The sequence below is a fragment of the Marmota monax genome, unplaced genomic scaffold (genome assembly GCF_021218885.2).
Source record: "Marmota monax isolate L192 unplaced genomic scaffold, Marmota_monax_Labrador192_F-V1.1 WCK01_AAM20220418_F8-fsc00004, whole genome shotgun sequence".
In the NCBI taxonomy this organism is placed as follows: domain Eukaryota; kingdom Metazoa; phylum Chordata; class Mammalia; order Rodentia; family Sciuridae; genus Marmota; species Marmota monax.
In genome coordinates this window covers 25,020,843-25,036,387 of record NW_026692881.1, presented here as the reverse complement: position 1 = coordinate 25,036,387, position 15,545 = coordinate 25,020,843, and the positions used below count along the sequence as shown (strand labels likewise).

At 33.7% G+C, this 15,545-nt stretch overlaps 1 protein-coding gene across 3 annotated transcripts in view; it reads right to left on the bottom strand.

Moving 5' to 3' along the window:
* Mxi1 (MAX interactor 1, dimerization protein) overlaps positions 1–15,545 on the bottom strand; it is a 74,126-nt gene that overhangs the window by 40,499 nt on the left and 18,082 nt on the right. The window lies entirely within an intron of this gene.

Below are 15,545 nucleotides of genomic sequence, written 5' to 3'. Positions count from 1 at the left end.
GCAAGGTCAGTATGCCAAATTCAATTGCCATTTACAACAGCATCAAAAAATACTTAAGGATATAGAAGAAGAAAAAGAAGGCCAAATTTTCATCATGTTGGCTTAGAAGCTGATTTCCTTAACAAGACTCCTAAATCCTAAAGCACAAGAAAACCAAGAATCGAAAATTGGGGGCTGGGGCTATAGCTCAGTGGTAGAATGCTTGCCTTGCAGGTGTGAGGCCCTGGGTTCAATCCTCAGCACCACCTAAAAATAAACAAACAAATAAAGATACTGTGTCCATCTAAAACTCAAAAAATACTTAAAAAAAAGAAGAAGAAGAAGTGGATGGATTGACACTAAAAAGCTTCTTCTCAGCAAAGGAAAACAATAACTTGATGAGAAAGCCTACAGAATGGGAAAAAATCTCTAGGATACATAAAGAACTCAAGTCAGGTACAGTGGCGCATGGCTATAATCTCAGCAGCTCAGGAGTCTGAGGCAGGAGGATCACAAGTTCAAAGCCAGCCTCAGCAAGGGCAAGGTGCTAAGCAATTCAGTGAGACTCTGAAACTAAATAAAATATAAAAAACGGTTGGGGATGTTGCGCAGTGATCAATGCTCTTCAGTTTGATCCCCAGTACAAAAAAAAAGAAACACCCAATCAATAAATGGGCTAAGGAATTAAATAGACACTTCACAGAAGAAGAAAAATAATTGATCAACAAACATATGAAAAAATGTTTATCATCTCTAGCAATTGCAGAAATGCAAATCAAAACTAAGATTTCATCTCACTTCAGTAAGAATGGCAATTGTCAAGAACACAAGCAATAATAAGTGTTGGCGAGGATGTAGGGAAAAAGGTACACTCATACGTTGCTGGTGAGACTGTAAATTGGTGCAGCCATCTGGAAAGCAATATGAAGATTCCTCAGAAAATTTGGAATGGAACCACCATTTGACCTAGCTATCCACTCCTTGGTCTATACCAAAAGGACTTAAAATCTGCATACTACGGTAACACAGCCTCATCTGTTTATAAGCAGCTCAATTCACAATAGCTAAACTATGGAACCAAACTAGATGCCCTTCAACAGATGAATGGATAAAAAAAGGTGGTACATATACACAATGTAATATTTCTCAACCTTAAAAGAGAAAATTTATGGCATTTGCTGATAAATGGATGGAACCAGAAAATATCACGCTAAGTGAAATAAGTCAATCCCAAAAAACCAAAGGCAGAATGTTCTCTTTGATAATGGATGCTGGTCCATAGTGGGGAAGGGCAGGGAAGAATAAAAGAACTTTGGTTTGCGAAGAGGGGAGTGTGGGGAGGGATGGGGCTGTGGGGATGGGAAGGACGGTACAATGAGACAGACATTATTACCCTATATACATATAAGGTTACACTACTGACGTGACTCTGCATCACGTACAGTCAGAGGAATCAGAAATTATGCTCCATTTGTATACAATATGTCAAAATGCATTCTACGGTAAAAAATAAATAAATTAGAATTTTTTTTTAAATCCAGTACTGCTACCTGTCACAACATGGATGAACCTTGATAACATGCTCAGTGAAAGAAGTCTGCCATAAAGGACCATATATTATGTTTCCATTTATGTGAAATTCTATAATAGGCAAATCTATAGAAACAGAATTGGTGTTTGTTCAGTGCTGGCACAGAGAAGAATTTGGAGAATGACAGCCAATGAGCACAGGATTTCTTTTGAGGTAGTGAAAATGTTCTAAAATTGATTGTGGTGATTGTTAGAAAACTCTGTAAATATACTAAAATTCATTGACATTTAATAAAAAATACTTACGGATAAATTTAACAAAGTATATGCATGACCTTAACTCTGAATAACTATATTGAAATTTTACAACACCTAAATAACTGAATAAATGGAGACATACCATGTTCATGAAATAAAAGATTCAATATTACTAAGATAAGCCAAGTCTCCCCAAATCAATCTACAAATTCAATTCAATCCAAATCAAAAATTTTTAAAAATATTTTTTAGTTGTTGATGGACTTTTATTTTTATTTATTTGTATGTGGTGCTGAGAATCGAACCCTGTGCCTCACGCATGCTAGGCAAGCGTGCTACCACTGAGCCACAGCCCCAGCCCTCAAATCAAAATTCGAGTAGTCTTTGTCATAGAAATTGACAAGCTAATTCTAAATTTATGTAAAAATGTAAATAACCAAGAACAGCTAAAAGAGTATTTATAGAAATAAGCTCAAAGACATCCACTACCTTATCTCATGACTTATTTAGAAAAACCATAGTAATTAAAACTATAATATTAGGATAAATATTTAGACCAAAGAAACAAAGTAGAGAATCCAGAAATACACTGACACATATGTGATCAACTGGTTTTTCACAAAGGCGCCAAGGCAATTTAATGTAGAAGTTTAGCCTTTTTAACAAATGGTACTAGAACAACTAGATGATCACTTTCCAAAAAATGAACTTCAACCCTACCTCACACTTTTTATAAAAATTAACTATAGCATGTTTCATGAAGTCCTGGGTTCCATCCCCAGCAAACATACACATATGTATGCACACTCACAAACCCCTCTAAATTTCAGATCTAAGTGTAAAACCTCCCACTATAAAACTACTAGAAGAAAATGTAAGAGAAAATTTTTGTGATCCTGTATTATTGTATTTCAGAAGCATGAACCATAAAAGAAACATGACAAACTGACTTCATCATAACAAACACTTTCATCCTTCAAAAGACAGTTATGACAAAAAAAAATCCACCAAGTATGGAAACTATTTGCAAAACACATAATAATAAACTCTTATGTTCAGAATTTACAAAGAAATCTTATAATTCAGTAACAATTCAAACAAAAAAGAAAAATAGACAAAATATTTGAAAAGACACTTCACCAAAAAAAAAAAAAAAATATATATATATATATATATATACACACACACTAATGTCCAATAAGAACATTAAAAAAAAAAAAAAAGAGGGCTGGAGTTGTGGCTCAGTGGTAATGCGCTTGTCTAACAAGTGCAAGGCCTTGGGTTCGATCCTCAGCAGCACATAAAAACAAACAAAGGTATTGTGTCCAACTACAATTAAAAATAAATAAATACTTTTTTAAAAAAAGATGTTCAAGATCATTAGTCATAAGGAAAACACAAGTGAAAACACAATTACTATGATCTAAAATACCTAAAATTAAAATTATAAAGACTGACAATAGGGCTGGGGATGTGGCTCAAGTGGTAGCGTGCTCGCCTCGCATGAGTGTGGCCCGGGTTCGATCCTCAGCACCACATACAAACAAAGATGTTGTGTCCGCCGAAAAATAAATAAATAAATATTAAAAGATTCTCTCTCTCTTTAAAAAAAAAAAGACTGACAATACCACATGTTATCCAAGATGTGGAGCTAGCTACCTTGAAGTCTTGCACACTACTACTAAGAATTTAAATGGTAGCAGACACTTGGGAGACAGGAAGTTTCTTTATAAAATTAAATATATGCTTACTATGATTCAACAATTCCTCTTGGGTATTTACCTAGGAGAAAAAAAAGACCTGTTCATAAAGATTCATAAGATCTTATAGGTAAAAGCAAAGAGCAACCTAAATGTCGATAAGTTGATGAACAAACAAACAAATTATGGTTAAGTCCATATGATGGAATATTACTCAATAAAAAGGACTGAACTATGAATACACATACAACATAAATGAATCTCAAAAGACATAATGCTAAATGAAAGAAGTCAGACACACAAAAGTACACACATGGTTACAGTTACATAAAATTCCAGAAATGGTAAAGCTGTACTAACAGAGAGGAGATCAGAAGTTTTCAGAGAACAAAGCTGGAAAAAGAAGAGCATAAAGGGTCATGAGGTAATGTTTGGGAGTGATGAAAATTGTCTACCTCATAAATGTGTAGACAACGGAATGACTATATACATAAGTTACATCCCTGAATTGTAAAACAAATGGAATTCTGTTTTGTGGAAATTATATCTCAATAAAGCTTTCTTTTTTCAACTAATAAACTTCACCATGAAACCGAGATAACAATGTACCACTAAGTACTCAGGGATTAGAGTAAGTTTCCAATTCCTTAATGAGTAGCACACTACTAACATAAATTACTAAAACATTCATAACTTAAAAGCAATTCAGGGCTGGGGTTCTGGCTCAGCGGTAGAGTGCTTGCCTAGCACATGCAAGGCCCTGGGTTCGATCCCCAGCACCACATAAAAATAAATAAAATATAGGTATTGTGTCCAACTACAACTAAAAAGTAAATATTTAAAAAATACAAATAAAAACAATTATTTGGGTAATTTTTGCTCTCATGTACTTTTTAAATTTTTTTATTTCGGGTATATGATTAATTTGCTACTAGTCAAGAGTATAAAGTACAACCTCATCATCTACATCAGGAATTTCATAGATAGCATGCAAGATAACATTCTTATTTAGAAATATAAGGGCTTGAAATATGATATATCAAGAAATTTGTAATGTTTTGAACAACCAACAATAAAAAAATTAAAAAATAAATAAATAAAAATAAAAAATAAAAAAAGAAAGAAATATAAGGGCAAATGAAGAAGAAATTATTAAATTATTAGAAGTGGTAGCCTATATAGGAAGTAGAAACTGTATGGAAGATATGGGGCAGTTATTTTTCTTTATAAGGTATTTTGTATTAGTTGATTTTTTAGACTATATGCATATGTTAAAAACAGATTAAAAATAATTAGTTTACCTTCTATTCTTTATGAAGAAACACACAGGGGGGACTGGGGGTGGGGCTCAGCGGTAGCACACTTGCCTCGCATGTGTGAGGCACTGGATTTGATTCTCAGCACCCCATATAAATACATAAATAAAATGAAGGCCTATCAACAACCAAAAACAAGAAAAAAGAAAGAAACATACAGGGCTGGGGTTGTGGCTGGGAGGAAGAGTGCTTGCATAGCATGTGTGAGGCACTGGGTTCAATCCTCACCATCAATCAAAATAAAATAAATGTATTGTGTCCACCTACAACTAAAAAATGTTAAAAAAAAAAAAAAAAAAGAAAAGAAACATAGGTACTATTGTTATATATTACTTGTGAAACAATCACTTTTAGGTAAGAAAAATATTGGAAACTACAGAAATTTTAAGATTAAAATGACTGCTCCTTTTTTTTTTTTTTTTGAGAAAATACAAAGCCTTTAAAAATAGGGAAAATATCAATGATGTTCTGAATCATCTGATTTCCAAATGGTAATTCAATAAGAATCAAGCATGAAATATACATTCAGTAAATACTTGTTGAGAACAAAATGAACAGCAGCATAATTAACAGCATCACCCATAAATATAAAGCCTATTTCTTAAAGTTGATACTAAATTTTATTGTTAACCTACTCCACTACTCTTATCAACCAATTACGCCACACAAAAAAAGTGGTCCTGGGTAAGAGAGGTTCACAAGACAGCTAAAATCTCCTTGATCCTGGAGCTGTTAGGAAGTGGAGATACCATCTTTCAACTGGCAACACTCTCTACTCCTCACCCCTTACTGGTTTCAGTTTTAAAGAAATTACTGCTTAATATTCACTCATTCAGGGCTGGGGATGGGGCTCAAGCGGTAGCGAGCTCTCCTGGCACATGTGCGGCCCGGGTTCGGTCCTCAGCACTACATACAAACAAAGATGCTGTGTCCGCCGAAAACTAAAAAAATAAATATTAAAATTCTCTCTCTCTCTCTCTCTCTCTAAAAAAAAAAATTCCATTCATTCCATTAGTTCCTCTTATCATCTGTCATGTGTTCCAAGACTCTCCTTACTGCAATAAATAAGAACAATCTTTAAAAAAAAAAAAAAAACAGCTTTACTGATGTATAACTGACATGCTATAAAATTGAGTTCAATGGCTTTAGTAAATTTGTAACATTGTGGAACCTTTACTAAAATTCAGTTTTAGAACACTTCTGTCACTCCAAATGTCCACTTGAAGTTAATCTCTACTCCCACCCTCAGACTACCACTGATCTGCTTTCTGTCTCTATATTTTGTCTTTTCTATAGATTTCTTATAATGGGATCAGACAAGATATAATTTTATTTATTTGATTTCAGTCTTTCCATATGTTTTGTGGCTCATTCATTTTGCTGTATATAAGAGTAGTTTGTTTCTTTTTGTTGCTGAACAGTATTCCATTGTATGAATACATCACATTTTGTTTCTTTTTCTTTTTTTTTCTTTTTTTGGTGGTACTAGGGATTGAACCCAGGGCTTTGTGAATGCTAAACAAACACTCTACCAACTGAGCTATAGTCCCAGCCCCTCCATATTTTGTTTATCCATTAATCAGGTGGTGGACATTTAAACGGCTTCCAGTTTGGGGTGTCTACGAACACTGCTTTGATCACTTATATGTGTCTTTGTGTGGACATGTAGAATAGGAGATCTTCATCTTCAAGGATTGTGCCTTACACTTGTTACACTTTGACATTAATATCCAAGTTACCTTTCACTTATAAAATGGCCAACAGTATGAGCCACATACTCGTACTTAATAAATTGACATTTATCAAAAAATTAAGAGAAACATGGTACTCTGCTTGCTCTGATAATATGGACCTCAGTTTCAAATTTTTTTTTTTAAACTATCTTTAAAGCTGGGGTTGTAGCTCAGTGACAGAGCGCTCACCTACCATGAGTGAGGCACTGGGTATGATCCTCAGCACCACCTAAAAATAAAAAACTAAGGTATTATGTCCACCTACAACGTGTGTGTGTGTGTGTGTGTATATGTGCATATGTGTATGTGTATATACGTGTACATATATACACACATATATACATGTATATATAAGTTTATTTTCAATGAGTATTCCTGCTACAAATAAAATGACAATAAGAATAAAGATATTCAGTTTCATACAAAGCAATCAATTGAGCCTGCTTCTCTAAAAGTCTTCTCAGATACCAATTTTTCATCAAAAAATAACTTCAGATCTCTGATCTTGCTCAAAGTAGTCAATGATTCATTTATTCAGTATTTACTAACTACCTATATTAATACAGATACTCTAAAATTACAGTGCCTCGCCTCACTGAGCTCAATTTCTTTCTCTTTTGCAAATACATAAAGCAAGACATTACATAACAGACAAAATGACACCATATTTTTACATGGCTAAATAACTATATGACCGTTAACTTATATCCATTTATATTTATATACAAAATTTTGTTCCTTAAAAGAAAATATTAGAGTATGATAATGATAAATTCTATAAAAATATTGGACTTTGAGCTTTTAGTAACTGTAACCCCAAATCAACAATGATTCTATAGAAAAATTAAATCAATTGCTTCTTTTGACTTATTGTACTATTTCCAGGGAAATAATCTGTCTTACAAAAGACAATTTTCTGGATAATAACATGCAGATGTTAAAGTGATACCAAGTATACCAAATGGTTTAGCAGAGCCATGCCCAGAATTCTAAACTTTAAATTAGTAAACACAAGTGCATTAACTGTTACCAAAAAGAATACAAAAACCAATTCTAGTACACTCAGCACTGATGATAATACAATGTCCAATTTTTGTGGGGTCTGAAGATCATTGAGGTCTATTATCCATCTAGAAGATATATCCTACCACAAGAGATGATGGTGGTGTCAAAATCAAACACCTGAAAACTCACATTTTTTCTTAATACCAAGACAAACTTATTCTCTCTTTTACTTATAAAAGGAAAAGTTCTTGAGGCTGGGGTTGTGACTCAGCGATAGCGCGCTAGCCTAGTACATGTGAGGTGCTGGGTTCAATCCTCAGCACATAAGAATAAATAAATAAAGGTACTGTGTCCAACTACAACTAAAAAAAAAAAAAAAAAACCTGTGTGTGTATACATATATAAAAGAAAAAGCTCTTTACAATTTCTCAAAAGAGAATCCTAAATTGTCCATCTCAATAATCAAAATCAGAATAAAGAAAAATTAGTTGCTCTATCAAAATGTATTACTCAATGAAGACTAAAATTGTGTTTTTCTATATAAAATTGTGTTCTTTAGAAATGCCCATTTCAGAGGGCTGGGGATGTGGCTCAAGTGGTAGCGCGCTCGCCTGGCATGCGTGCGGCCCGGGTTCAATCCTCAGCACCACATACAAACAAAGATGTTGTGTCCGCGGAGAACTAAAAAATAAATGTTAAAAAAACTCTTTCTCTCTCTCCCTCTCTCTCACTCTCTCTTAAAAAAAAAAAAAAAAAAAAAAAAAAAGAAATGCCCATTTCAACGTTCTGGTCACTTAGCCTCCCAAAATAGTGTCCTCCAGGGCTAGGGGTTAAGTTCAAAGGTAGAGCACTTGTCAAACATGTGTGAGGCCCTGGGTTCGATCCTCAACATTACAAAGAAAAAGTAATCAAAATTACTTCCCATAATAAACAAAGGCAAGGAAATAAGCACCACATAGAAATCCTTTTATCCAATGTCATAAAACTAAATAAAAAGAACTCCCCTGAAATGTATGCAGTAACATTAACAAAATCATGTACTAATACAAATATTTCTTATGAGAAATTAGTTTTCCTTACCTAAAACAGAAGGAACTTTGAACAAGTATCATAACTCTACATTTCCCTAAATATGTTTTGAAGTTAATCAATGAACAAGTACAGATTACAAATCCATAGCATTCCTGTAACATATTAGAATCTTTTTTATATAAATTTAAACAACTTACACTCTGTACTTTGCATCTGACACAAATAAAAATGGCTGTTTACAACATCTTACTGCCTTGTATATTTACCGTTTTATATATGTATATGGTATCTTTCTAAACATACAATAGTTCCTCTATGGCAGGAAAGCATATAAGGCAACAGTTTTACAAAAGTTCAATGAATGTGGCCGCTAATTACCTTCATGAGAGCAGTTTCAATAGCTAATGAACTGCAAAGAGTTAAAAAAAAGATTGAACACTGGTAGGAAGGCATTAAAAACAACAAGCACAGACCACACATTTAAAAAATTTGGCAGAGCACAAACACATAAAATCTCAGGTTACAGTCACTGAGTCTTAACTTTTAAGTAAATTATTACCAAAAAATGTTTTCAGAGAAGTCCCAGGGCTTTATTTCATCTTCTAGTTCTACCTGTGGAAGTAACTGGACAAAAGCCCAGTTTCCTCAGTGGAAGGAAAATAATTGTACTTTTACACCTCAGAATTTCAGATTTCCAAATGAGATGATTATATTAAAAGTCTTTAAATATTAGTGATATAATAAATGTAAGATATTATTATTATTATTATTGCACATGGAACCTACCTTTGACCCAACAATTCTAAATCATATTTATGCTACAGATACACGTGAACAAAAGCCAATGAATATGTACAACAGTGTTCAGAGAAGCCTTGTTTGGAGTGCAAAAAAAAGGAACATCTGAAAATAACATCAATGTCATTACCTATTTGGAAATTCCAGGAAAAAATCTGAAAATAACTTAAATATCATCAATGGATCACTAGCTTAATAAATTATAATACATGAAATAGAGTATCATACAGTAATTTAAGATGATGTCAAAAATATGTAAATATGAACAGAAAAAAATGCTCAGGACAGTAAAAGCAAGATTACAAAATGTTTAATCCCAAGAAGGCTTCCCTTATCCATCAAATTTGATCAAGTCCTCTGCTATCTACCTTATAGTATCTTCTACTTTTCCTATATAAAGCTCATCAAATTTTGAAATACTACATTCACATGTTTATTTGATAGCATGTTTTCTTCATTAAATGGTATATGTTTCACAAAAATGAGAAATACAGGGGCTGGGATTGTGGCTCAGTGGTAGAGCACTTGCCTAGCATGTGTGAGGCACTGGGTTAGATTCTCAGCACCACGTAAACAAATTAAATAAATAAAATGAAGTTATTGTGTCCATCTAAACTAAAAAACACAAAAAAAAACTTCTTTCACGTCAACAGCCTTGCCTGGTTAGAATGATGTATATATTATTTAAAATCTAGCTTGCTAGTAAAAATCAACTACCACCCGTGCTTAAGCAAATCGCTTAAACCATTCCTTGGCTACATGTACCTGAATCATAAAATGAACGATAATATCTTACCTTCATAAAGCAGGGAACTATACCAGATGAAATCCTGAATTCCCTATGATTTGTGATTTTCTATGTCATATATTCTATATCTTGACAAAAAGCCCTCTCAATCAAATAGGAAGAAAAGCAGCTGTCCTATTGATTTACAGGGCATGATCATGAAGTCTCCTTCAAACAATACCCTGTAGAAGGATACATCCATAAGAACACCAACAACAGCCAACTTATGCTTCAATGAAGCATTTAATGGAAAGCCTCAGTTAGCTTAGTGTGAGACATATAAATAATTCTTGAGAATTTTTCACTGAACCCAGTTTTGAAGAAGACATAAAACACATCTCAAAAGGTGTGTTCATCACTCATCACGTAGAAAATAGTGAAAAATCCTAACATTGGGGCTGGGGATGTGGCTCAAGCGGTAGCGCGCTCTCCTGGCATGCGTGCGGCCCGGGTTCGATCCTCAGCACCACATACAAAACAAAGATGTTGTGTCCGCCGAAAACTAAAAAATAAATATTAAAAATTCTCTCCCCCCCCCCTCACTCTATCTTTAAAAAAAAAAAAAAAAGAAAGAAAAAGAAAAATCCTAACATTACTAAGAATTTAATTTCTACTACTGCTCTCCATTTTTGCCCTAAAACTTTATGAGTTCCCTATTGGACAAGAACGCAGAAACTATATTTGGTTTGTTTTTAATATCTTTATTTTATTTGTTTATTTTTATGGTGCTGAGGATGGAACCCTGTGCCTCACACATGCTAGATGAGTGCTCTACCACTGAGCTATAGCCCCAGCCCAGAAAATATGTTTTTAATATAGAAAACTTGAAAACCAGAATAGAAGTTTCACATAAATTAGTCCTTATTCAATTCTTCTATGAAAAAATAGGTACATATTTAAGGATTAAAACAGAAGATAAAAGATCATGAATTACTTCTACTGGAAAAAATCCTCCATAACTATTCTAGAAAAAGAATTCACCACCTCTCCTTGCCAAAATTAAAATAAAATACAAATCCATGAAGATAGCCAAAAAGAATGTAATGCTAAAACTATAACAATACAATCCTTTTAAATAAGACAAAAAGATTTCTTTATTCTTTAGTTTAAGAAAAGTTAAACCAAAGCATTACAAGCAACAGGAAAGGTGTGTGTTTGTTTAATGACCTTGGTCTTAGTAGGTGGAACTGCTGACATTGTGAGATTCTTTAGTATCCACAGGACTCTAAAGAGAAAAAAATTACCCATCAACTGAAATCCAAACATAAACTGGTTACAACTTTCTAGGTCTCCTCAAAACAATGCAATTATTATGGATGTGTCACAGGGTCATAACAATATTTATTCCAAGTATCCCCTTACAAATGCACTATTTTCCAAATGTCCCAGGTATTGCAATTTTACAGTTTTCCTACTTCCATGAAACAGAAATTTTAAAGAAATTTCCATTTAGGCTAAGGAGAAAAATAACTCTTGAGTGTTTCATTTTAATATATTAGCTCTCTTTCATAGGCCCCATGCCAATATTGACAGACTTCTGGTTCTTTTGATATCACTTTATTCTGATAACATAGTATGGCAGTTAATGTTCTTTAAAGGAAGTGTAGCTTTCTGTAGTCTATAGTTTTTTAAATACACAGTTAAAAGAACTGGCAATTTGGAGATTTTTATTCTTCAAATACTGTAGATTGTTTTTATTTCCAAGTGTATTAACATCTCTTAGAACACAAAATAAAATCAAAAAGCCTGCCAAAGCAGGGGTTTCATTTTCTTCCATCAGTTCTCCCCCCAATCTAATATGGTACTCAGCAAGAAACAAACAAAAACTCAGTTTTCATTTGAGACAGCCTAACTGGGGTTGAAAAATCTTTCATTCTTCAGAAAACACCTACTGTGTACAAAACACTATATGACAGGTAGTAAAGATAAATGTTTAAACAGAAGAGACTCAATTCCTGTCCCCTTGGAGTTTTTAGTCCAACAAATGGACCACAAATTTACAAAATATTCAGATAACTATACTTCTACAAATGTGATGAACACTATGAAGAAAAAGTAGGAGTGCCATAAAGTATATAAAGACTCGATCTACCTTGTGAAGCGAGGAATGGCTTTCCTGAGGAAGTCATGCTTGCACTGAAGGAAGAGTATTATTAGATAGAGATAGCTTGGCAAAGAGCAAGAAAAAATTATTGTCAGCAGGGAACAAGAGTACATGCAAAGACCTTGAGGTAAAAGGAAACGTGATGTTAAAGGCACTGAAAGAAAGCCAACTGATAGAATTCATGAGAATGTGGTTACAAGGATACCAAGGAGGAGGTTACTGCAGTTGTGAGAGATAATAGCTGAAATTAGGATAGCAATGAAGTTAAGAGAACAGAAGCCAGATTCAAGAGATATTTAGATATATCAGGGCTAGTGTTTTAAAGATGATAGATCTCAATTTCAGCTGTGAGACAAAATCTAAGTTTTGATGTTCCCCAACAAGCCAGATAGTTATTGCAGAGAGATTCTCTAGAGGCAGTCACATCTTACAAGGTTGATTATACGAAGAGTACCAGAAAGCTATGACCAGGATTACAGTGAAATCAAGCATGTATTTAAAAATAATTATATATTACAGGTCTCACCTCCCAATTGTCAGTTAGATAAAGATTACTAGGATATGCAAGGTTCACATTGGTAACATCACAATATATCATTTATTTTCTCTCCTTTGTGCTTCATGAAAAGAAGATTTCAAGATTTAGGGGGAAGGAGGCTTAAAAATTTATATTATGAGTCAACTAATTCTCAGCATAAATCTATAAAATAACATTTTGTCTTAGGAATATCATAGTATACTTGAGAACATTAGGCAAAAGAAGTCAGCCACCACTTAATTATATCTTAAAAGATACTACACTGTCAGAGAAACAAATGTTGGGGTTTTTTATTTGTTTTGAGCTCTGGGGATTGAACCCATGAGTTCTTTATCACTGAGCTACATCCCGGTTCCTTTTTTTTTTTTTTTCAATTTTGAGACAGGATCTCTCTTGCTAAGTTGCTTAGGGCCTCCCTAAATTGCTGAGGCTGGTCTAGAACTTGTGATCCTCCTGCCTCAGCCTCCACAGTCACTGAGTTAGAGGTATGAATCATCATGCCTGGCACAAATATTGTTTTATGACATAAGTTATCTATGTTTAAGATGTATAGTAAGAGTAGCCACTTCTACACAAGTAGCTTTTTAATCTGGAAAAAAAAAATACAATACATACACTTGTCATTCCTTTCTTTGTTTCAGATAATAAACACATTTCTACGAGTCATCTGTTTTATGTAACCAGTATAAAAAAATTTTCTATTAAATCCAATAATAAGCTTAGTTAATAGGAAGCCTACAGTGCCCCTTTACAAAAGGACTATTTCCTACATACCCCAGTACTGGAATTTTGTAGTTAGTTTCCCTACTTCCATGGACAAGACATTTTAAATAAATAGCTTAGGAAAACAATGTCTAGTGTTTCACTTTAACATACTAGTTCTCGTTCATATGCCTCAGCCTAAACCACACACATGATGGACCTACCTTAAGAAAATACATTTGAAAATCTTTCTTTTTCTTGCTACTTGAAATTCCCATAAAAAATTACCCCGTTTTAGTCCTAACCCTAAGTGGTCCAATGCATATGTATTCTCCCTTGGATACTACCCCACTAATATAGCATGCTTGTAAATTTACAAACTTTCTAACACACCGTGCTAAAAGACAGTAATTAATACTGTAGTACTGAACAGGAATACTAGCACGAAAAAAAAAACAACCCTTAGTCAAAATTCTAAACTGAGCACATACAAGAAAACTAAATTACACTTTCCTATTAGTGACCTATAATATAATTAGTAAAATCCAGAAATGTCTTATTTATGCTTCTGAAATCCTTGAATTGATAGTAAAAATGACATATCTGCACTGACAGGAAGATATACTGAATATATACTAATAAACTAACTAATCTCTAAACTATCAATAAATCAGTCACAGAACTTCAGGGGAAAAGAGGACCTTGGTGAGTATCTAACACTCTCATTGTACAGATGAAAACAGTAAGGGACAAAGGAGAAATGTAATGAGATCATATATACATGATTTCTGAATAAAACTTAATACATACAGCATGAGAGAACTCAGGTCTGGTTTCCCATATGGTACTTTTCCTAAATTTTCAAATTTAAAAAACTTTTTTTGTTCTAATCTACGTATGAATTGAAGCATACATAATTCCTGAATAGGATTTAATTCCTGATAGTTTAAGGGCAAACAAATTTATATTTTTAAGTGCTATATATCATACTACATAGTTTCACTTCATACACACTATATGACACCAAATTCTCTAGACTCACAAATTAAAATATTAAACTAAGGGCTATTTTTTTTAATTAAAAAAATAAGTTTAAAAAATGCAGAACAGTCTTAAGAAGTCAAAAAGTAAATATGCAACTCTAAAGGCTAGTCAAAGGGAGAACAAATCCTAGTTTTGCCTCAGTGATATCTGAAAAGTAGAGTGGGAAGATCTAACCTCATGTTCTGTTATCTAGGACCCTCAGGTTTTTCCGCATCAAGATCTCCTACTGCTCCCTCTTCAACCTCCCTCCCCAAATAACTACCCAACCACCTGGATGGAGTTTCCCAAAGCCTCAGGGAAGCTTCATTACTCACAATTCACTCTGCTCCATCCCCAAAAATGAATCATTCTCTATGTTCTCTGTGTTTAGGAAATCAGAAATAGAGGTCTCATTTAACTTCCTTTTATGGATGGAAAAGGTGGCAAATGTTTTAAGAAATGACTTTTGAAACCGAGTACAGTGGTACACACCTGTAATCCCAGCAACTGAGGAGGCTGAGGCAGGAGTATATAAAGGAGTATAAGAAGCCCCTAAGTTGCAGACCCAGAAATTTAGGGAGACCTTGTCTCAAAATAAAAAAAATAAAAAGGGCTTAGGATATAGCTCAGTTGTAGTGCCCCTGGGTTCAATCCCCCAGTACCAAAAAGATAAATAAATAAAAGACTTTTGAAAACTTCCAGGAGATTAAGCCTTGGGAGTCACTGGCTTCCCAGAAAAAATTTAAAGAGACAGTCAGACAGTACCAAAAATTTTCAGAAACTGAAGTCAACTAAGTCTGAGTACCTCTAAGACAAGCATATCCTGAAAAATCTACCTACTTTAAAAGTAACCATCTTTTATCTCTTTGTAGTAGAGCTCCAATACCAATCCAATCTTCTAATAATGTAAAACTTCCACAGCATGTCTTTCCCCTCTGCCTTGAACAACAAACAGACCATGCCCACAAACTTCCTATTCTAACTAAATATTTTTATTCCTTTAACAATGCTCTTGATTCTGCTTTATATCTTGCGAGAGC